This window comes from Phalangium opilio, unplaced genomic scaffold, assembly GCF_054372755.1.
Source record: "Phalangium opilio isolate 3A_F unplaced genomic scaffold, DU_Popi_V2 ptg000810l_1, whole genome shotgun sequence".
In the NCBI taxonomy this organism is placed as follows: Eukaryota; Metazoa; Arthropoda; class Arachnida; order Opiliones; family Phalangiidae; genus Phalangium; species Phalangium opilio.
This window is the reverse complement of record NW_028324253.1, coordinates 370,657-388,500: the sequence shown is the minus strand read 5'-3', so window position 1 is coordinate 388,500 and position 17,844 is coordinate 370,657. Positions and strand designations below refer to the sequence as shown.

Sequence of the window (17,844 nt, the reverse complement as noted above, 5' to 3'; positions counted from 1 at the left end):
CTATCTTTCTATCCGGTGCATTTCTTTTTTTATTTATTTTTTTTCCCCATTTTCAATAATAGTATAATTGTTACAAGTTATTCAACGTAAAATATAACACTAAAAATCTCCGAGTCGAACGGTCAACACACACTCAGACGCATGAAAAATGGAGAATTTCCATTGGACACTAAACTGTGACGTCATCCTCCATCGCGCTTCAAAGCAAAAAGTTAACGCAAATATCTACGGAGGATAGATATCTGCTTGAACTAACATTCAAGCAAAAGCGCGCCTATGAAAGCTTAAAGCTTCAGCCCAAGCGCGATTGAAAACGGCTAAATATTTTGCTTTTGCGTTTTGCTGTGATTTTTCAAGCAAAAGCTTGCGTTTTTGATCAAAAAAGCTTGATTGAAAACGGGGCTTAAGCCCCTTGAGTCTGGCGCCTTAGACCGCTCGGCCATCCTGACGAGGTGGTGTGAAATTTGGACGCTTTAAAATTACACCTCTTTCAGTTTTTTTCATGAAACATTTCGTGTCAGAAGTGATATTCGAACCCACGCCCTCAAACGAGGACCAGAATATACAGATTCACATCGTGAACGAAGGAAGCTAAGCCCCTTGAGTCTGGCGCCTTAGACCGCTCGGCCATCCTGACGTGGTGGTGTGAAATTTGGACGCTTTAAAATTACACCTCTTTCAGTTTTTTTCATGAAACATTTCGTGTCAGAAGTGATATTCGAACCCACGCCCTCAAACGAGGACCAGAATATACAGATATTCACATCGTGAACGAAGGAAGCTAAGCCCCTTGAGTCTGGCGCCTTAGACCGCTAGGCCATCTTGACGTGGTTTTATGGAATTTGGACGTTTTAAAATGACATCTCATCCAGTTATTTTCAAAAAACATATCGTGTCAGAAGTGATATTCGAACCCACGCCCTCAAACGAGGACCAGAATATACAGATATTCACATCGTGAACGAAGGAAGCTAAGCCCATTGAGTCTGGCGCCTTAGACCGCTAGGCCATCTTGACGTGGTTTTATGGAATTTGGACGTTTTAAAATGACATCTCATCCAGTTATTTTCATAAAACATATCGTGTCAGAAGTGGGATTCGAACCCACGCCCTCAAACGAGGACCAGAATAAACAGATTCACATGTGAACGAAGGAAGCTAAGTCCCTTGAGTCTGGCGCCTTAGACCGCTCGGCCATCCTGACGAGGTGGTGTGAAATTTGGACGCTTTATAATTACACCTCTTTCAGTTTTTTTCATGAAACATTTCGTGTCAGAAGTGATATTCGAACCCACGCCCTCAAACGAGTTGCAGAATATACAGATTCACATCGTGAACGAAGGAAGCTAAGCCCCTTGAGTCTGGCGCCTTAGACTGCTCGGCCATCCCGGCGTGCTTTTGTGCAATTTGGCCGTTTTAAAACGACATCTAATCCAGTTATTTTCATAAAACATATCGTGTCAGAAGTGGGATTCGAACCCACGCCCTCAAACGACGAGCAGAATACACAGATTCACATCGTGAACGAAGGAAGCTCCTTCGAGTCTGGCGCCTTAGACCGCTCGGCCATCCCGACGTGGTTTTGTGCTTTTGGACGTTTTAAAACGACATCTAATCCAGTTATTTTCATTAAACATATCGTGTCAGAAGTGGGATTCGAACCCACGCCCTCAAACGAGGACCAGAATACACAGATTCACATCGTGAACGAAGGAAGCTAAGCCCCTTAAGTCTGGCGCCTTAGACCGCTAGGCCATCTTGACGTGGTTTTATGGAATTTGGACGTTTTAAAATGACATCTCATCCAGTTATTTTCATAAAACATATCGTGTCAGAAGTGGGATTCGAACCCACGCCCTCAAACGAGGACCAGAATACACAGATTCACATCGTGAACGAAGGAAGCTAAGCCCCTTGAGTCTGGCGCCTTAGACCGCTCGGCCATCCTGACGTGGTTTTGTGCAGTTTGGACGTTTTAAAACGACATCTATTCCAGTTATTTTCATAAAACATATCGTGTTAGAAGTGGGATTCGAACCCACGCCCTCAAACCACGAGCAGAATACACAGATGCACATCGTGAACGAAGGAAGCTCCTTCGAGTCTGGCGCCTTAGAATATACAGATATTCACATCGTGAACGAAGGAAGCTAAGCCCCTTGAGTCTGGCGCCTTAGACCGCTAGGCCATCTTGACGTGGTTTTATGGAATTTGGACGTTTTAAAATGATATCTCATCCAGTTATTTTCATAAAACATATCGTGTCAGAAGTGGGATTCGAACCCACGCCCTCAAACGAGGACCAGAATACACAGATTCACATCGTGAACGAAGGAAGCTAAGCCCCTTGAGTCTGGCGCCTTAGACCGCTCGGCCATCCTGACGAGGTGGTGTGAAATTTGGACGCTTTAAAATTACACCTCTTTCAGTTTTTTTCATGAAACATTTCGTGTCAGAAGTGATATTCGAACCCACGCCCTCAAACGAGGACCAGAATATAGAGATATTCACATCGTGAACGAAGGAAGCTAAGCCCCTTGAGTCTGGCGCCTTAGACCGCTAGGCCATCTTGACGTGGTTTTATGGAATTTGGACGTTTTAAAATGACATCTCATCCAGTTATTTTCATAAAACATATCGTGTCAGAAGTGGGATTCGAACCCACGCCCTCAAACGAGGACCAGAATACACAGATTCACATCGTGAACGAAGGAAGCTCCTTCGAGTCTGGCGCCTTAGAATATACAGATTCACATCGTGAACGAAGGAAGCTAAGCCCCTTGAGTCTGGCGCCTTAGACCGCTAGGCCATCCTGACGAGGTGGTGTGAAATATGGACGCTTTAAAATTACACCTCTTTCAGTTTCTTTCATGAAACATTTCGTGTCAGAAGTGATATTCGAACCCACGCCCTCAAACGAAGACCAGAATATTCAGATTCACATCGTGATCGAAGGAAGCTAAGCCCCTTGAGTCTGGCGCCTTAGACCGCTCGGCCATCCTGACGTGGTGGTGTGAAATTTGGACGCTTTAAAATTACACCTCTTTCAGTTTTTTTCATGAAACATTTCGTGTCAGAAGTGATATTCGAACCCACGCCCTCAAACGAGGACCAGAATATACAGATATTCACATCGTGAACGAAGGAACCTAAGCCCCTTGAGTCTGGCGCCTTAGACCGCTAGGCCATCTTGACGTGGTTTTATGGAATTTGGACGTTTTAAAATGACATCTCATCCAGTTATTTTCATAAAACATATCGTGTCAGAAGTGTGATTCGAACCCATGCCCTCAAACGAGGACCAGAATACACAGATTCACATCGTGAACGAAGGAAGCTAAGCCCCTTGAGTCTGGCGCCTTAGACCGCTCGGCCATCCCGACGTGGTTTTGTGCAATTTGTTCGTTTTATAACGACATCTAATCCAGTTATTTTCATAAAACATATCGTGTCAGAAGTGGGATTCGAACCCACGCCCTCAAACGACGAGAAGAATACACAGATTCACATCGTGAACGAAGGAAGCTCCTTCGAGTCTGGTGCCTTAGAATATACAGATTCACATCGTGAATGAAGGAAGCTAAGCCCCTTGAGTCTGGCGCCTTAGACCGCTAGGCCATCTTGACGTGGTTTTATGGAATTTGGACGTTTTAAAATGACATCTCATCCAGTTATTTTCATAAAACATATCGTGTCAGAAGTGGGATTCGAACCCACGCCCTCAAACGAGGACCAGAATAAACAGATTCACATGTGAACGAAGGAAGCTAAGTCCCTTGAGTCTGGCGCCTTAGACCGCTCGGCCATCCTGACGAGGTGGTGTGAAATTTGGACGCTTTATAATTACACCTCTTTCAGTTTTTTTCATGAAACATTTCGTGTCAGAAGTGATATTCGAACCCACGCCCTCAAACGAGTTGCAGAATATACAGATTCACATCGTGAACGAAGGAAGCTAAGCCCCTTGAGTCTGGCGCCTTAGACTGCTCGGCCATCCCGGCGTGCTTTTGTGCAATTTGGCCGTTTTAAAACGACATCTAATCCAGTTATTTTCATAAAACATATCGTGTCAGAAGTGGGATTCGAACCCACGCCCTCAAACGACGAGCAGAATACACAGATTCACATCGTGAACGAAGGAAGCTCCTTCGAGTCTGGCGCCTTAGACCGCTCGGCCATCCCGACGTGGTTTTGTGCTTTTGGACGTTTTAAAACGACATCTAATCCAGTTATTTTCATTAAACATATCGTGTCAGAAGTGGGATTCGAACCCACGCCCTCAAACGAGGACCAGAATACACAGATTCACATCGTGAACGAAGGAAGCTAAGCCCCTTAAGTCTGGCGCCTTAGACCGCTAGGCCATCTTGACGTGGTTTTATGGAATTTGGACGTTTTAAAATGACATCTCATCCAGTTATTTTCATAAAACATATCGTGTCAGAAGTGGGATTCGAACCCACGCCCTCAAACGAGGACCAGAATACACAGATTCACATCGTGAACGAAGGAAGCTAAGCCCCTTGAGTCTGGCGCCTTAGACCGCTCGGCCATCCTGACGTGGTTTTGTGCAGTTTGGACGTTTTAAAACGACATCTATTCCAGTTATTTTCATAAAACATATCGTGTTAGAAGTGGGATTCGAACCCACGCCCTCAAACCACGAGCAGAATACACAGATGCACATCGTGAACGAAGGAAGCTCCTTCGAGTCTGGCGCCTTAGAATATACAGATATTCACATCGTGAACGAAGGAAGCTAAGCCCCTTGAGTCTGGCGCCTTAGACCGCTAGGCCATCTTGACGTGGTTTTATGGAATTTGGACGTTTTAAAATGATATCTCATCCAGTTATTTTCATAAAACATATCGTGTCAGAAGTGGGATTCGAACCCACGCCCTCAAACGAGGACCAGAATACACAGATTCACATCGTGAACGAAGGAAGCTAAGCCCCTTGAGTCTGGCGCCTTAGACCGCTCGGCCATCCTGACGAGGTGGTGTGAAATTTGGACGCTTTAAAATTACACCTCTTTCAGTTTTTTTCATGAAACATTTCGTGTCAGAAGTGATATTCGAACCCACGCCCTCAAACGAGGACCAGAATATAGAGATATTCACATCGTGAACGAAGGAAGCTAAGCCCCTTGAGTCTGGCGCCTTAGACCGCTAGGCCATCTTGACGTGGTTTTATGGAATTTGGACGTTTTAAAATGACATCTCATCCAGTTATTTTCATAAAACATATCGTGTCAGAAGTGGGATTCGAACCCACGCCCTCAAACGAGGACCAGAATACACAGATTCACATCGTGAACGAAGGAAGCTCCTTCGAGTCTGGCGCCTTAGAATATACAGATTCACATCGTGAACGAAGGAAGCTAAGCCCCTTGAGTCTGGCGCCTTAGACCGCTAGGCCATCCTGACGAGGTGGTGTGAAATATGGACGCTTTAAAATTACACCTCTTTCAGTTTCTTTCATGAAACATTTCGTGTCAGAAGTGATATTCGAACCCACGCCCTCAAACGAAGACCAGAATATTCAGATTCACATCGTGATCGAAGGAAGCTAAGCCCCTTGAGTCTGGCGCCTTAGACCGCTCGGCCATCCTGACGTGGTGGTGTGAAATTTGGACGCTTTAAAATTACACCTCTTTCAGTTTTTTTCATGAAACATTTCGTGTCAGAAGTGATATTCGAACCCACGCCCTCAAACGAGGACCAGAATATACAGATATTCACATCGTGAACGAAGGAACCTAAGCCCCTTGAGTCTGGCGCCTTAGACCGCTAGGCCATCTTGACGTGGTTTTATGGAATTTGGACGTTTTAAAATGACATCTCATCCAGTTATTTTCATAAAACATATCGTGTCAGAAGTGTGATTCGAACCCATGCCCTCAAACGAGGACCAGAATACACAGATTCACATCGTGAACGAAGGAAGCTAAGCCCCTTGAGTCTGGCGCCTTAGACCGCTCGGCCATCCCGACGTGGTTTTGTGCAATTTGTTCGTTTTATAACGACATCTAATCCAGTTATTTTCATAAAACATATCGTGTCAGAAGTGGGATTCGAACCCACGCCCTCAAACGACGAGAAGAATACACAGATTCACATCGTGAACGAAGGAAGCTCCTTCGAGTCTGGTGCCTTAGAATATACAGATTCACATCGTGAATGAAGGAAGCTAAGCCCCTTGAGTCTGGCGCCTTAGACCGCTAGGCCATCTTGACGTGGTTTTATGGAATTTGGACGTTTTAAAATGACATCTCATCCAGTTATTTTCATAAAACATATCGTGTCAGAAGTGGGATTCGAACCCACGCCCTCAAACGAGGACCAGAATACACAGATTCACATCGTGAACGAAGGAAGCTAAGCCCCTTGAGTCTGGCGCCTTAGACCACTCGGCCATCCTGACGAGGTGGTGTGAAATTTGGACGCTTTAAAATTACACCTCTTTCAGTTTTTTTCATGAAACATTTCGTGTCAGAAGTGATATTCGAACCCACGCCCTCAAACGAGGACCAGAATATACAGATATTCACATCGTGAACGAAGGAAGCTAAGCCCCTTGAGTCTGGCGCCTTAGACCGCTAGGCCATCTTGACGTGGTTTTATGGAATTTGGACGTTTTAAAATGACATCTCATCCAGTTATTTTCAAAAAACATATCGTGTCAGAAGTGATATTCGAACCCACGCCCTCAAACGAGAACCAGAATATGCAGATTCACATCGTGAACGAAGGAAGCTTAGGCCCTTGAGTCTGGCGCCTTAGACGGCTAGGCCATCCTGACGAGGTGGTGTGAAATTTGGACGCTTTAAAATTACACCTCTTTCAGTTTTTTTCATGAAACATTTCGTGTCAGAAGTGATATTCGAACCCACGTCCTCAAACGAGGACCAGAATATACAGATTCACATCGTGAACGAAGGAAGCTAAGCCCCTTGAGTCTGGCGCCTTAGACCGCTAGGCCATCTTGTCGTGGTTTTATGGAATTTGGACGTTTTAAAATGACATCTCATCCAGTTATTTTCATAAAACATATCGTGTCAGAAGTGGGATTCGAACCCACGCCCTCAAACGAAGACCAGAATACACAGATTCACATGTGAACGAAGGAAGCTAAGTCCCTTGAGTCTGGCGCCTTAGACCGCTCGGCCATCCTGACGAGGTGGTGTGAAATTTGGACGCTTTATAATTACACCTCTTTCAGTTTTTTTCATGAAACATTTCGTGTCAGAAGTGATATTCGAACCCACGCCCTCAAACGAGTTGCAGAATATACAGATTCACATCGTGAACGAAGGAAGCTAAGCCCCTTGAGTCTGGCGCCTTAGACTGCTCGGCCATCCCGACGTGCTTTTGTGCAATTTGGTCGTTTTAAAACGACATCTAATCCAGTTATTTTCATAAAACATATCGTGTCAAAAGTGGGATTCGAACCCACGCCCTCAAACGACGAGCAGAATACACAGATTCACATCGTGAACGAAGGAAGCTCCTTCGAGTCTGGCGCCTTAGACCGCTCGGCCATCCCGACGTGGTTTTGTGCTTTTGGACGTTTTAAAACGACATCTAATCCAGTTATTTTCATAAAACATATCGTGTCAGAAGTGGGATTCGAACCCACGCCCTCAAACGAGGACCAGAATACACAGATTCACATCGTGAACGAAGGAAGCTAAGCCTCTTAAGTCTGGCGCCTTAGACCGCTAGGCCATCTTGACGTGGTTTTATGGAATTTGGACGTTTTAAAATGACATCTCATCCAGTTATTTTCATAAAACATATCGTGTCAGAAGTGGGATTCGAACCCACGCCCTCAAACGAGGACCAGAATACACAGATTCACATCGTGAACGAAGGAAGCTAAGCCCCTTGAGTCTGGCGCCTTAGACCGCTCGGCCATCCTGACGAGGTGGTGTGAAATTTGGACGCTTTAAAATTACACCTCTTTCAGTTTTTTTCATGAAACATTTCGTGTCAGAAGTGATATTCGAACCCACGCCCTCAAACGAGTTCCAGAATATACAGATTCACATCGTGAACGAAGGAAGGTAAGCCCCTTGAGTCTGGCGCCTTAGACCGCTCGGCCATCCCGACGTGGTTTTGTGCAATTTGGACGTTTTAAAACGACATCTAATCCAGTTATTTTCATAAAACATATCATGTCAGAAGTGGGATTCGAACCCACGCCCTCAAACGACGAGCAGAATACACTGATTCACATCGTGAACGAAGGAAGCTCCTTCGAGTCTGGCGCCTTAGAATATACAGATTCACATCGTGAACGAAGAAAGCTAAGCCCCTTGAGTCTGGCGCCTTAGACCGCTAGGCCATCCTGACGAGGTGGTGTGAAATTTGGACGCTTTAAAATTACACCTCTTTCAGTTTTTTTCATGAAACATTTCGTGTCAGAAGTGATATTCGAACCCACGCCCTCAAACGAGGACCAGAATATACAAATTCACATCGTGAACGAAGGAAGCTAAGCCCCTTGAGTCTGGCGCCTTAGACCGCTCGGCCATCCTGACGTGGTGGTGTGAAATTTGGACGCTTTAAAATTACACCTCTTTCAGTTTTTTTCATGAAACATTTCGTGTCAGAAGTGATATTCGGACCCACGCCCTCAAACGAGGACCAGAATATACAGATATTCACATCGTGAACGAAGGAAGCTAAGCCCCTTGAGTCTGGCGCCTTAGACCGCTAGGCCATCTTGACGTGGTTTTATGGAATTTGGACGTTTTAAAATGACATCTCATCCAGTTATTTTCAAAAAACATATCGTGTCAGAAGTGGGATTCGAACCCATGCCCTCAAACGAGGACCAGAATACACAGATTCACATCGTGAACGAAGGAAGCTAAGCCCCTTGAGTCTGGCGCCTTAGACCGCTCGGCCATCCTGACGAGGTGGTGTGAAATTTGGACGCTTTAAAATTACACCTCTTTCAGTTTTTTTCATGAAACATTTCGTGTCAGAAGTGATATTCGAACCCACGCCCTCAAACGAGTTCCAGAATATACAAATTCACATCGTGAACGAAGGAAGCTAAGCCCCTTGAGTCTGGCGCCTTAGACCGCTCGGCCATCCCGACGTGGCTTTGTGCAATTTGGACGTTTTAAAACGACATCTAATCCAGTTATTTTCATAAAACATATCGTGTCAGAAGTGGGATTCGAACCAACGCCATCAAACGACGAGCAGAATACACAGATTCACATCGTGAACGAAGGAATCTCCTTCGAGTCTGGCGCCTTAGACCGCTCGGCCATCCCGACGTGGTTTTGTGCAATTTGGACGTTTTAAAACGACATCTAATCCAGTTATTTTAATAAAACATATCGTGTTAGAAGTGGGATTCGAACCCACGCCCTCAAACGAGGACCAGAATACACAGATTCACAACGTGAACGAAGGAAGCTAAGCCCCTTGAGTCTGGCGCCTTAGACCGCTCGGCCATCCTGACGAGGTGGTGTGAAATTTGGACGCTTTAAAATTACACCTCTTTCAGTTTTTTTCATGAAACATTTCGTGTCAGAAGTGATATTCGAACCCACGCCCTCAAACGAGGACCAGAATATACAAATTCACATCGTGAACGAAGGAAGCTAAGCCCCTTGAGTCTGGCGCCTTAGACCGCTCGGCCATCCTGACGTGGTGGTGTGAAATTTGGACGCTTTAAAATTACACCTCTTTCAGTTTTTTTCATGAAACATTTCGTGTCAGAAGTGATATTCGGACCCACGCCCTCAAACGAGGACCAGAATATACAGATATTCACATCGTGAACGAAGGAAGCTAAGCCCCTTGAGTCTGGCGCCTTAGACCGCTAGGCCATCTTGACGTGGTTTTATGGAATTTGGACGTTTTAAAATGACATCTCATCCAGTTATTTTCAAAAAACATATCGTGTCAGAAGTGGGATTCGAACCCATGCCCTCAAACGAGGACCAGAATACACAGATTCACATCGTGAACGAAGGAAGCTAAGCCCCTTGAGTCTGGCGCCTTAGACCGCTCGGCCATCCTGACGAGGTGGTGTGAAATTTGGACGCTTTAAAATTACACCTCTTTCAGTTTTTTTCATGAAACATTTCGTGTCAGAAGTGATATTCGAACCCACGCCCTCAAACGAGTTCCAGAATATACAAATTCACATCGTGAACGAAGGAAGCTAAGCTCCTTGAGTCTGGCGCCTTAGACCGCTCGGCCATCCCGACGTGGCTTTGTGCAATTTGGACGTTTTAAAACGACATCTAATCCAGTTATTTTCATAAAACATATCGTGTCAGAAGTGGGATTCGAACCAACGCCATCAAACGACGAGCAGAATACACAGATTCACATCGTGAACGAAGGAATCTCCTTCGAGTCTGGCGCCTTAGACCGCTCGGCCATCCCGACGTGGTTTTGTGCAATTTGGACGTTTTAAAACGACATCTAATCCAGTTATTTTTATAAAACATATCGTGTTAGAAGTGGGATTCGAACCCACGCCCTCAAACGAGGACCAGAATACACAGATTCACAACGTGAACGAAGGAAGCTAAGCCCCTTGAGTCTGGCGCCTTAGACCGCTCGGCCATCCTGACGAGGTGGTGTGAAATTTGGACGCTTTAAAATTACACCTCTTTCAGTTATTTTCATAAAACATTTCGTGTCAGAAGTGATATTCGAACCCACGCCCTCAAACGAGAACCAGAATATGCAGATTCACATCGTGAACGAAGGAAGCTTAGGCCCTTGAGTCTGGCGCCTTAGACCGCTAGGCCATCCTGACGAGGTGGTGTGAAATTTGGACGCTTTAAAATTACACCTCTTTCAGTTTTTTTCATGAAACATTTCGTGTCAGAAGTGATATTCGAACCCACGTCCTCAAACGAGGACCAGAATATACAGATTCACATCGTGAACGAAGGAAGCTAAGCCCCTTGAGTCTGGCGCCTTAGACCGCTCGGCCATCCCGACGTGGCTTTGTGCAATTTGGACGTTTTAAAACGACATCTAATCCAGTTATTTTCATAAAACATATCGTGTCAGAAGTGGGATTCGAACCAACGCCCTCAAACGACGAGCAGAATACACAGATTCACATCGTGAACGAAGGAAGCTCCTTCGAGTCTGGCGCCTTAGACCGCTCGGCCATCCCGACGTGGTTTTGTGCAATTTGGACGTTTTAAAACGACATCTGATCCAGTTATTTTAATAAAACATATCGTGTCAGAAGTGGGATTCGAACCCACGCCCTCAAACGAGGACCAGAATACACAGATTCACAACGTGAACGAAGGAAGCTAAGCCCCTTGAGTCTGGCGCCTTAGACCGCTCGGCCATCCTGACGAGGTGGTGTGAAATTTGGACGCTTTAAAATTACACCTCTTTCAGTTATTTTCATAAAACATTTCGTGTCAGAAGTGATATTCGAACCCACGCCCTCAAACGAGAACCAGAATATGCAGATTCACATCGTGAACGAAGGAAGCTTAGGCCCTTGAGTCTGGCGCCTTAGACCGCTAGGCCATCCTGACGAGGTGGTGTGAAATATGGACGCTTTAAAATTACACCTCTTTCAGTTTCTTTCATGAAACATTTCGTGTCAGAAGTGATATTCGAACCCACGCCCTCAAACGAAGACCAGAATATTCAGATTCACATCGTGATCGAAGGAAGCTAAGCCCCTTGAGTCTGGCGCCTTAGACCGCTCGGCCATCCTGACGTGGTGGTGTGAAATTTGGACGCTTTAAAATTACACCTCTTTCAGTTTTTTTCATGAAACATTTCGTGTCAGAAGTGATATTCGAACCCACGCCCTCAAACGAGGACCAGAATATACAGATATTCACATCGTGAACGAAGGAACCTAAGCCCCTTGAGTCTGGCGCCTTAGACCGCTAGGCCATCTTGACGTGGTTTTATGGAATTTGGACGTTTTAAAATGACATCTCATCCAGTTATTTTCATAAAACATATCGTGTCAGAAGTGTGATTCGAACCCATGCCCTCAAACGAGGACCAGAATACACAGATTCACATCGTGAACGAAGGAAGCTAAGCCCCTTGAGTCTGGCGCCTTAGACCGCTCGGCCATCCCGACGTGGTTTTGTGCAATTTGGACGTTTTATAACGACATCTAATCCAGTTATTTTCATAAAACATATCGTGTCAGAAGTGGGATTCGAACCCACGCCCTCAAACGACGAGAAGAATACACAGATTCACATCGTGAACGAAGGAAGCTCCTTCGAGTCTGGTGCCTTAGAATATACAGATTCACATCGTGAATGAAGGAAGCTAAGCCCCTTGAGTCTGGCGCCTTAGACCGCTAGGCCATCTTGACGTGGTTTTATGGAATTTGGACGTTTTAAAATGACATCTCATCCAGTTATTTTCATAAAACATATCGTGTCAGAAGTGGGATTCGAACCCACGCCCTCAAACGAGGACCAGAATACACAGATTCACATCGTGAACGAAGGAAGCTAAGCCCCTTGAGTCTGGCGCCTTAGACCACTCGGCCATCCTGACGAGGTGGTGTGAAATTTGGACGCTTTAAAATTACACCTCTTTCAGTTTTTTTCATGAAACATTTCGTGTCAGAAGTGATATTCGAACCCACGCCCTCAAACGAGGACCAGAATATACAGATATTCACATCGTGAACGAAGGAAGCTAAGCCCCTTGAGTCTGGCGCCTTAGACCGCTAGGCCATCTTGACGTGGTTTTATGGAATTTGGACGTTTTAAAATGACATCTCATCCAGTTATTTTCAAAAAACATATCGTGTCAGAAGTGATATTCGAACCCACGCCCTCAAACGAGAACCAGAATATGCAGATTCACATCGTGAACGAAGGAAGCTTAGGCCCTTGAGTCTGGCGCCTTAGACGGCTAGGCCATCCTGACGAGGTGGTGTGAAATTTGGACGCTTTAAAATTACACCTCTTTCAGTTTTTTTCATGAAACATTTCGTGTCAGAAGTGATATTCGAACCCACGTCCTCAAACGAGGACCAGAATATACAGATTCACATCGTGAACGAAGGAAGCTAAGCCCCTTGAGTCTGGCGCCTTAGACCGCTAGGCCATCTTGTCGTGGTTTTATGGAATTTGGACGTTTTAAAATGACATCTCATCCAGTTATTTTCATAAAACATATCGTGTCAGAAGTGGGATTCGAACCCACGCCCTCAAACGAAGACCAGAATACACAGATTCACATGTGAACGAAGGAAGCTAAGTCCCTTGAGTCTGGCGCCTTAGACCGCTCGGCCATCCTGACGAGGTGGTGTGAAATTTGGACGCTTTATAATTACACCTCTTTCAGTTTTTTTCATGAAACATTTCGTGTCAGAAGTGATATTCGAACCCACGCCCTCAAACGAGTTGCAGAATATACAGATTCACATCGTGAACGAAGGAAGCTAAGCCCCTTGAGTCTGGCGCCTTAGACTGCTCGGCCATCCCGACGTGCTTTTGTGCAATTTGGTCGTTTTAAAACGACATCTAATCCAGTTATTTTCATAAAACATATCGTGTCAAAAGTGGGATTCGAACCCACGCCCTCAAACGACGAGCAGAATACACAGATTCACATCGTGAACGAAGGAAGCTCCTTCGAGTCTGGCGCCTTAGACCGCTCGGCCATCCCGACGTGGTTTTGTGCTTTTGGACGTTTTAAAACGACATCTAATCCAGTTATTTTCATAAAACATATCGTGTCAGAAGTGGGATTCGAACCCACGCCCTCAAACGAGGACCAGAATACACAGATTCACATCGTGAACGAAGGAAGCTAAGCCTCTTAAGTCTGGCGCCTTAGACCGCTAGGCCATCTTGACGTGGTTTTATGGAATTTGGACGTTTTAAAATGACATCTCATCCAGTTATTTTCATAAAACATATCGTGTCAGAAGTGGGATTCGAACCCACGCCCTCAAACGAGGACCAGAATACACAGATTCACATCGTGAACGAAGGAAGCTAAGCCCCTTGAGTCTGGCGCCTTAGACCGCTCGGCCATCCTGACGAGGTGGTGTGAAATTTGGACGCTTTAAAATTACACCTCTTTCAGTTTTTTCATGAAACATTTCGTGTCAGAAGTGATATTCGAACCCACGCCCTCAAACGAGTTCCAGAATATACAGATTCACATCGTGAACGAAGGAAGGTAAGCCCCTTGAGTCTGGCGCCTTAGACCGCTCGGCCATCCCGACGTGGTTTTGTGCAATTTGGACGTTTTAAAACGACATCTAATCCAGTTATTTTCATAAAACATATCATGTCAGAAGTGGGATTCGAACCCACGCCCTCAAACGACGAGCAGAATACACTGATTCACATCGTGAACGAAGGAAGCTCCTTCGAGTCTGGCGCCTTAGAATATACAGATTCACATCGTGAACGAAGAAAGCTAAGCCCCTTGAGTCTGGCGCCTTAGACCGCTAGGCCATCCTGACGAGGTGGTGTGAAATTTGGACGCTTTAAAATTACACCTCTTTCAGTTTTTTTCATGAAACATTTCGTGTCAGAAGTGATATTCGAACCCACGCCCTCAAACGAGGACCAGAATATACAAATTCACATCGTGAACGAAGGAAGCTAAGCCCCTTGAGTCTGGCGCCTTAGACCGCTCGGCCATCCTGACGTGGTGGTGTGAAATTTGGACGCTTTAAAATTACACCTCTTTCAGTTTTTTTCATGAAACATTTCGTGTCAGAAGTGATATTCGGACCCACGCCCTCAAACGAGGACCAGAATATACAGATATTCACATCGTGAACGAAGGAAGCTAAGCCCCTTGAGTCTGGCGCCTTAGACCGCTAGGCCATCTTGACGTGGTTTTATGGAATTTGGACGTTTTAAAATGACATCTCATCCAGTTATTTTCAAAAAACATATCGTGTCAGAAGTGGGATTCGAACCCATGCCCTCAAACGAGGACCAGAATACACAGATTCACATCGTGAACGAAGGAAGCTAAGCCCCTTGAGTCTGGCGCCTTAGACCGCTCGGCCATCCTGACGAGGTGGTGTGAAATTTGGACGCTTTAAAATACACCTCTTTCAGTTTTTTTCATGAAACATTTCGTGTCAGAAGTGATATTCGAACCCACGCCCTCAAACGAGTTCCAGAATATACAAATTCACATCGTGAACGAAGGAAGCTAAGCCCCTTGAGTCTGGCGCCTTAGACCGCTCGGCCATCCCGACGTGGCTTTGTGCAATTTGGACGTTTTAAAACGACATCTAATCCAGTTATTTTCATAAAACATATCGTGTCAGAAGTGGGATTCGAACCAACGCCATCAAACGACGAGCAGAATACACAGATTCACATCGTGAACGAAGGAATCTCCTTCGAGTCTGGCGCCTTAGACCGCTCGGCCATCCCGACGTGGTTTTGTGCAATTTGGACGTTTTAAAACGACATCTAATCCAGTTATTTTAATAAAACATATCGTGTTAGAAGTGGGATTCGAACCCACGCCCTCAAACGAGGACCAGAATACACAGATTCACAACGTGAACTTGGGAAGCTAAGCCCCTTGAGTCTGGCGCCTTAGACCGCTCGGCCATCCTGACGAGGTGGTGTGAAATTTGGACGCTTTAAAATTACACCTCTTTCAGTTTTTTTCATGAAACATTTCGTGTCAGAAGTGATATTCGAACCCACGCCCTCAAACGAGGACCAGAATATACAAATTCACATCGTGAACGAAGGAAGCTAAGCCCCTTGAGTCTGGCGCCTTAGACCGCTCGGCCATCCTGACGTGGTGGTGTGAAATTTGGACGCTTTAAAATTACACCTCTTTCAGTTTTTTTCATGAAACATTTCGTGTCAGAAGTGATATTCGGACCCACGCCCTCAAACGAGGACCAGAATATACAGATATTCACATCGTGAACGAAGGAAGCTAAGCCCCTTGAGTCTGGCGCCTTAGACCGCTAGGCCATCTTGACGTGGTTTTATGGAATTTGGACGTTTTAAAATGACATCTCATCCAGTTATTTTCAAAAAACATATCGTGTCAGAAGTGGGATTCGAACCCATGCCCTCAAACGAGGACCAGAATACACAGATTCACATCGTGAACGAAGGAAGCTAAGCCCCTTGAGTCTGGCGCCTTAGACCGCTCGGCCATCCTGACGAGGTGGTGTGAAATTTGGACGCTTTAAAATTACACCTCTTTCAGTTTTTTTCATGAAACATTTCGTGTCAGAAGTGATATTCGAACCCACGCCCTCAAACGAGTTCCAGAATATACAAATTCACATCGTGAACGAAGGAAGCTAAGCTCCTTGAGTCTGGCGCCTTAGACCGCTCGGCCATCCCGACGTGGCTTTGTGCAATTTGGACGTTTTAAAACGACATCTAATCCAGTTATTTTCATAAAACATATCGTGTCAGAAGTGGGATTCGAACCAACGCCATCAAACGACGAGCAGAATACACAGATTCACATCGTGAACGAAGAAATCTCCTTCGAGTCTGGCGCCTTAGACCGCTCGGCCATCCCGACGTGGTTTTGTGCAATTTGGACGTTTTAAAACGACATCTAATCCAGTTATTTTTATAAAACATATCGTGTTAGAAGTGGGATTCGAACCCACGCCCTCAAACGAGGACCAGAATACACAGATTCACAACGTGAACGAAGGAAGCTAAGCCCCTTGAGTCTGGCGCCTTAGACCGCTCGGCCATCCTGACGAGGTGGTGTGAAATTTGGACGCTTTAAAATTACACCTCTTTCAGTTATTTTCATAAAACATTTCGTGTCAGAAGTGATATTCGAACCCACGCCCTCAAACGAGAACCAGAATATGCAGATTCACATCGTGAACGAAGGAAGCTTAGGCCCTTGAGTCTGGCGCCTTAGACCGCTAGGCCATCCTGACGAGGTGGTGTGAAATTTGGACGCTTTAAAATTACACCTCTTTCAGTTTTTTTCATGAAACATTTCGTGTCAGAAGTGATATTCGAACCCACGTCCTCAAACGAGGACCAGAATATACAGATTCACATCGTGAACGAAGGAAGCTAAGCCCCTTGAGTCTGGCGCCTTAGACCGCTCGGCCATCCCGACGTGGCTTTGTGCAATTTGGACGTTTTAAAACGACATCTAATCCAGTTATTTTCATAAAACATATCGTGTCAGAAGTGGGATTCGAACCAACGCCCTCAAACGACGAGCAGAATACACAGATTCACATCGTGAACGAAGGAAGCTCCTTCGAGTCTGGCGCCTTAGACCGCTCGGCCATCCCGACGTGGTTTTGTGCAATTTGGACGTTTTAAAACGACATCTGATCCAGTTATTTTAATAAAACATATCGTGTCAGAAGTGGGATTCGAACCCACGCCCTCAAACGAGGACCAGAATACACAGATTCACAACGTGAACGAAGGAAGCTAAGCCCCTTGAGTCTGGCGCCTTAGACCGCTCGGCCATCCTGACGAGGTGGTGTGAAATTTGGACGCTTTAAAATTACACCTCTTTCAGTTATTTTCATAAAACATTTCGTGTCAGAAGTGATATTCGAACCCACGCCCTCAAACGAGAACCAGAATATGCAGATTCACATCGTGAACGAAGGAAGCTTAGGCCCTTGAGTCTGCCGCCTTAGACCGCTAGGCCATCCTGACGAGGTGGTGTGAAATTTGGACGCTTTAAAATTACACCTCTTTCAGTTTTTTTCATGAAACATTTCGTGTCAGAAGTGATATTCGAACCCACGTCCTCAAACGAGGACCAGAATATACAGATTCACATCGTGAACGAAGGAAGCTAAGCCCCTTGAGTCTGGCGCCTCAGACCGCTCGGCCATCCCGAC

General features: G+C 45.5%; 24 non-coding genes across 24 annotated transcripts; all 24 read right to left on the bottom strand.

The window, feature by feature from the left end:
* Positions 1–1,083: 1,083 nt before the first annotated feature.
* Positions 1,084–1,204, bottom strand: TRNAL-CAA (transfer RNA leucine (anticodon CAA)). The gene is made up of 2 exons: positions 1,167–1,204; positions 1,084–1,129 (listed from the first exon to the last, which is right to left on the bottom strand). It is a non-coding gene; the product is annotated as a tRNA-Leu (tRNA).
* A 254-nt stretch (positions 1,205–1,458) lies between these two features.
* TRNAS-CGA (transfer RNA serine (anticodon CGA)) lies at positions 1,459–1,576 on the bottom strand. Its single transcript has 2 exons — positions 1,539–1,576; positions 1,459–1,494 (listed from the first exon to the last, which is right to left on the bottom strand). It is a non-coding gene; the product is annotated as a tRNA-Ser (tRNA).
* Positions 1,577–1,829: 253 nt separating this feature from the next.
* On the bottom strand, positions 1,830–1,951 carry TRNAL-CAA (transfer RNA leucine (anticodon CAA)). The gene is made up of 2 exons: positions 1,914–1,951; positions 1,830–1,875 (listed from the first exon to the last, which is right to left on the bottom strand). It is a non-coding gene; the product is annotated as a tRNA-Leu (tRNA).
* Positions 1,952–2,262: 311 nt separating this feature from the next.
* TRNAL-CAA (transfer RNA leucine (anticodon CAA)) lies at positions 2,263–2,384 on the bottom strand. Its single transcript has 2 exons — positions 2,347–2,384; positions 2,263–2,308 (listed from the first exon to the last, which is right to left on the bottom strand). It is a non-coding gene; the product is annotated as a tRNA-Leu (tRNA).
* Positions 2,385–2,640: 256 nt separating this feature from the next.
* TRNAL-CAA (transfer RNA leucine (anticodon CAA)) lies at positions 2,641–2,817 on the bottom strand. Its single transcript has 2 exons — positions 2,780–2,817; positions 2,641–2,686 (listed from the first exon to the last, which is right to left on the bottom strand). It is a non-coding gene; the product is annotated as a tRNA-Leu (tRNA).
* Positions 2,818–3,692: 875 nt separating this feature from the next.
* TRNAL-CAA (transfer RNA leucine (anticodon CAA)) lies at positions 3,693–3,813 on the bottom strand. The gene is made up of 2 exons: positions 3,776–3,813; positions 3,693–3,738 (listed from the first exon to the last, which is right to left on the bottom strand). It is a non-coding gene; the product is annotated as a tRNA-Leu (tRNA).
* A 254-nt stretch (positions 3,814–4,067) lies between these two features.
* TRNAS-CGA (transfer RNA serine (anticodon CGA)) lies at positions 4,068–4,185 on the bottom strand. Its single transcript has 2 exons — positions 4,148–4,185; positions 4,068–4,103 (listed from the first exon to the last, which is right to left on the bottom strand). It is a non-coding gene; the product is annotated as a tRNA-Ser (tRNA).
* A 253-nt stretch (positions 4,186–4,438) lies between these two features.
* TRNAL-CAA (transfer RNA leucine (anticodon CAA)) lies at positions 4,439–4,560 on the bottom strand. The gene is made up of 2 exons: positions 4,523–4,560; positions 4,439–4,484 (listed from the first exon to the last, which is right to left on the bottom strand). It is a non-coding gene; the product is annotated as a tRNA-Leu (tRNA).
* A 311-nt stretch (positions 4,561–4,871) lies between these two features.
* TRNAL-CAA (transfer RNA leucine (anticodon CAA)) lies at positions 4,872–4,993 on the bottom strand. Its single transcript has 2 exons — positions 4,956–4,993; positions 4,872–4,917 (listed from the first exon to the last, which is right to left on the bottom strand). It is a non-coding gene; the product is annotated as a tRNA-Leu (tRNA).
* A 256-nt stretch (positions 4,994–5,249) lies between these two features.
* On the bottom strand, positions 5,250–5,426 carry TRNAL-CAA (transfer RNA leucine (anticodon CAA)). Its single transcript has 2 exons — positions 5,389–5,426; positions 5,250–5,295 (listed from the first exon to the last, which is right to left on the bottom strand). It is a non-coding gene; the product is annotated as a tRNA-Leu (tRNA).
* An 875-nt stretch (positions 5,427–6,301) lies between these two features.
* TRNAL-CAA (transfer RNA leucine (anticodon CAA)) lies at positions 6,302–6,423 on the bottom strand. Its single transcript has 2 exons — positions 6,386–6,423; positions 6,302–6,347 (listed from the first exon to the last, which is right to left on the bottom strand). It is a non-coding gene; the product is annotated as a tRNA-Leu (tRNA).
* A 632-nt stretch (positions 6,424–7,055) lies between these two features.
* On the bottom strand, positions 7,056–7,176 carry TRNAL-CAA (transfer RNA leucine (anticodon CAA)). Its single transcript has 2 exons — positions 7,139–7,176; positions 7,056–7,101 (listed from the first exon to the last, which is right to left on the bottom strand). It is a non-coding gene; the product is annotated as a tRNA-Leu (tRNA).
* Positions 7,177–7,430: 254 nt separating this feature from the next.
* On the bottom strand, positions 7,431–7,548 carry TRNAS-CGA (transfer RNA serine (anticodon CGA)). Its single transcript has 2 exons — positions 7,511–7,548; positions 7,431–7,466 (listed from the first exon to the last, which is right to left on the bottom strand). It is a non-coding gene; the product is annotated as a tRNA-Ser (tRNA).
* Positions 7,549–7,801: 253 nt separating this feature from the next.
* On the bottom strand, positions 7,802–7,923 carry TRNAL-CAA (transfer RNA leucine (anticodon CAA)). Its single transcript has 2 exons — positions 7,886–7,923; positions 7,802–7,847 (listed from the first exon to the last, which is right to left on the bottom strand). It is a non-coding gene; the product is annotated as a tRNA-Leu (tRNA).
* An 875-nt stretch (positions 7,924–8,798) lies between these two features.
* On the bottom strand, positions 8,799–8,920 carry TRNAL-CAA (transfer RNA leucine (anticodon CAA)). Its single transcript has 2 exons — positions 8,883–8,920; positions 8,799–8,844 (listed from the first exon to the last, which is right to left on the bottom strand). It is a non-coding gene; the product is annotated as a tRNA-Leu (tRNA).
* A 1,004-nt stretch (positions 8,921–9,924) lies between these two features.
* On the bottom strand, positions 9,925–10,046 carry TRNAL-CAA (transfer RNA leucine (anticodon CAA)). Its single transcript has 2 exons — positions 10,009–10,046; positions 9,925–9,970 (listed from the first exon to the last, which is right to left on the bottom strand). It is a non-coding gene; the product is annotated as a tRNA-Leu (tRNA).
* A 1,186-nt stretch (positions 10,047–11,232) lies between these two features.
* On the bottom strand, positions 11,233–11,354 carry TRNAL-CAA (transfer RNA leucine (anticodon CAA)). The gene is made up of 2 exons: positions 11,317–11,354; positions 11,233–11,278 (listed from the first exon to the last, which is right to left on the bottom strand). It is a non-coding gene; the product is annotated as a tRNA-Leu (tRNA).
* Positions 11,355–12,417: 1,063 nt separating this feature from the next.
* Positions 12,418–12,539, bottom strand: TRNAL-CAA (transfer RNA leucine (anticodon CAA)). The gene is made up of 2 exons: positions 12,502–12,539; positions 12,418–12,463 (listed from the first exon to the last, which is right to left on the bottom strand). It is a non-coding gene; the product is annotated as a tRNA-Leu (tRNA).
* A 632-nt stretch (positions 12,540–13,171) lies between these two features.
* TRNAL-CAA (transfer RNA leucine (anticodon CAA)) lies at positions 13,172–13,292 on the bottom strand. The gene is made up of 2 exons: positions 13,255–13,292; positions 13,172–13,217 (listed from the first exon to the last, which is right to left on the bottom strand). It is a non-coding gene; the product is annotated as a tRNA-Leu (tRNA).
* Positions 13,293–13,546: 254 nt separating this feature from the next.
* On the bottom strand, positions 13,547–13,664 carry TRNAS-CGA (transfer RNA serine (anticodon CGA)). The gene is made up of 2 exons: positions 13,627–13,664; positions 13,547–13,582 (listed from the first exon to the last, which is right to left on the bottom strand). It is a non-coding gene; the product is annotated as a tRNA-Ser (tRNA).
* A 253-nt stretch (positions 13,665–13,917) lies between these two features.
* TRNAL-CAA (transfer RNA leucine (anticodon CAA)) lies at positions 13,918–14,039 on the bottom strand. The gene is made up of 2 exons: positions 14,002–14,039; positions 13,918–13,963 (listed from the first exon to the last, which is right to left on the bottom strand). It is a non-coding gene; the product is annotated as a tRNA-Leu (tRNA).
* An 874-nt stretch (positions 14,040–14,913) lies between these two features.
* On the bottom strand, positions 14,914–15,035 carry TRNAL-CAA (transfer RNA leucine (anticodon CAA)). The gene is made up of 2 exons: positions 14,998–15,035; positions 14,914–14,959 (listed from the first exon to the last, which is right to left on the bottom strand). It is a non-coding gene; the product is annotated as a tRNA-Leu (tRNA).
* Positions 15,036–16,038: 1,003 nt separating this feature from the next.
* TRNAL-CAA (transfer RNA leucine (anticodon CAA)) lies at positions 16,039–16,160 on the bottom strand. Its single transcript has 2 exons — positions 16,123–16,160; positions 16,039–16,084 (listed from the first exon to the last, which is right to left on the bottom strand). It is a non-coding gene; the product is annotated as a tRNA-Leu (tRNA).
* A 1,186-nt stretch (positions 16,161–17,346) lies between these two features.
* Positions 17,347–17,468, bottom strand: TRNAL-CAA (transfer RNA leucine (anticodon CAA)). The gene is made up of 2 exons: positions 17,431–17,468; positions 17,347–17,392 (listed from the first exon to the last, which is right to left on the bottom strand). It is a non-coding gene; the product is annotated as a tRNA-Leu (tRNA).
* Between the last annotated feature and the right edge of the window lie 376 nt (positions 17,469–17,844).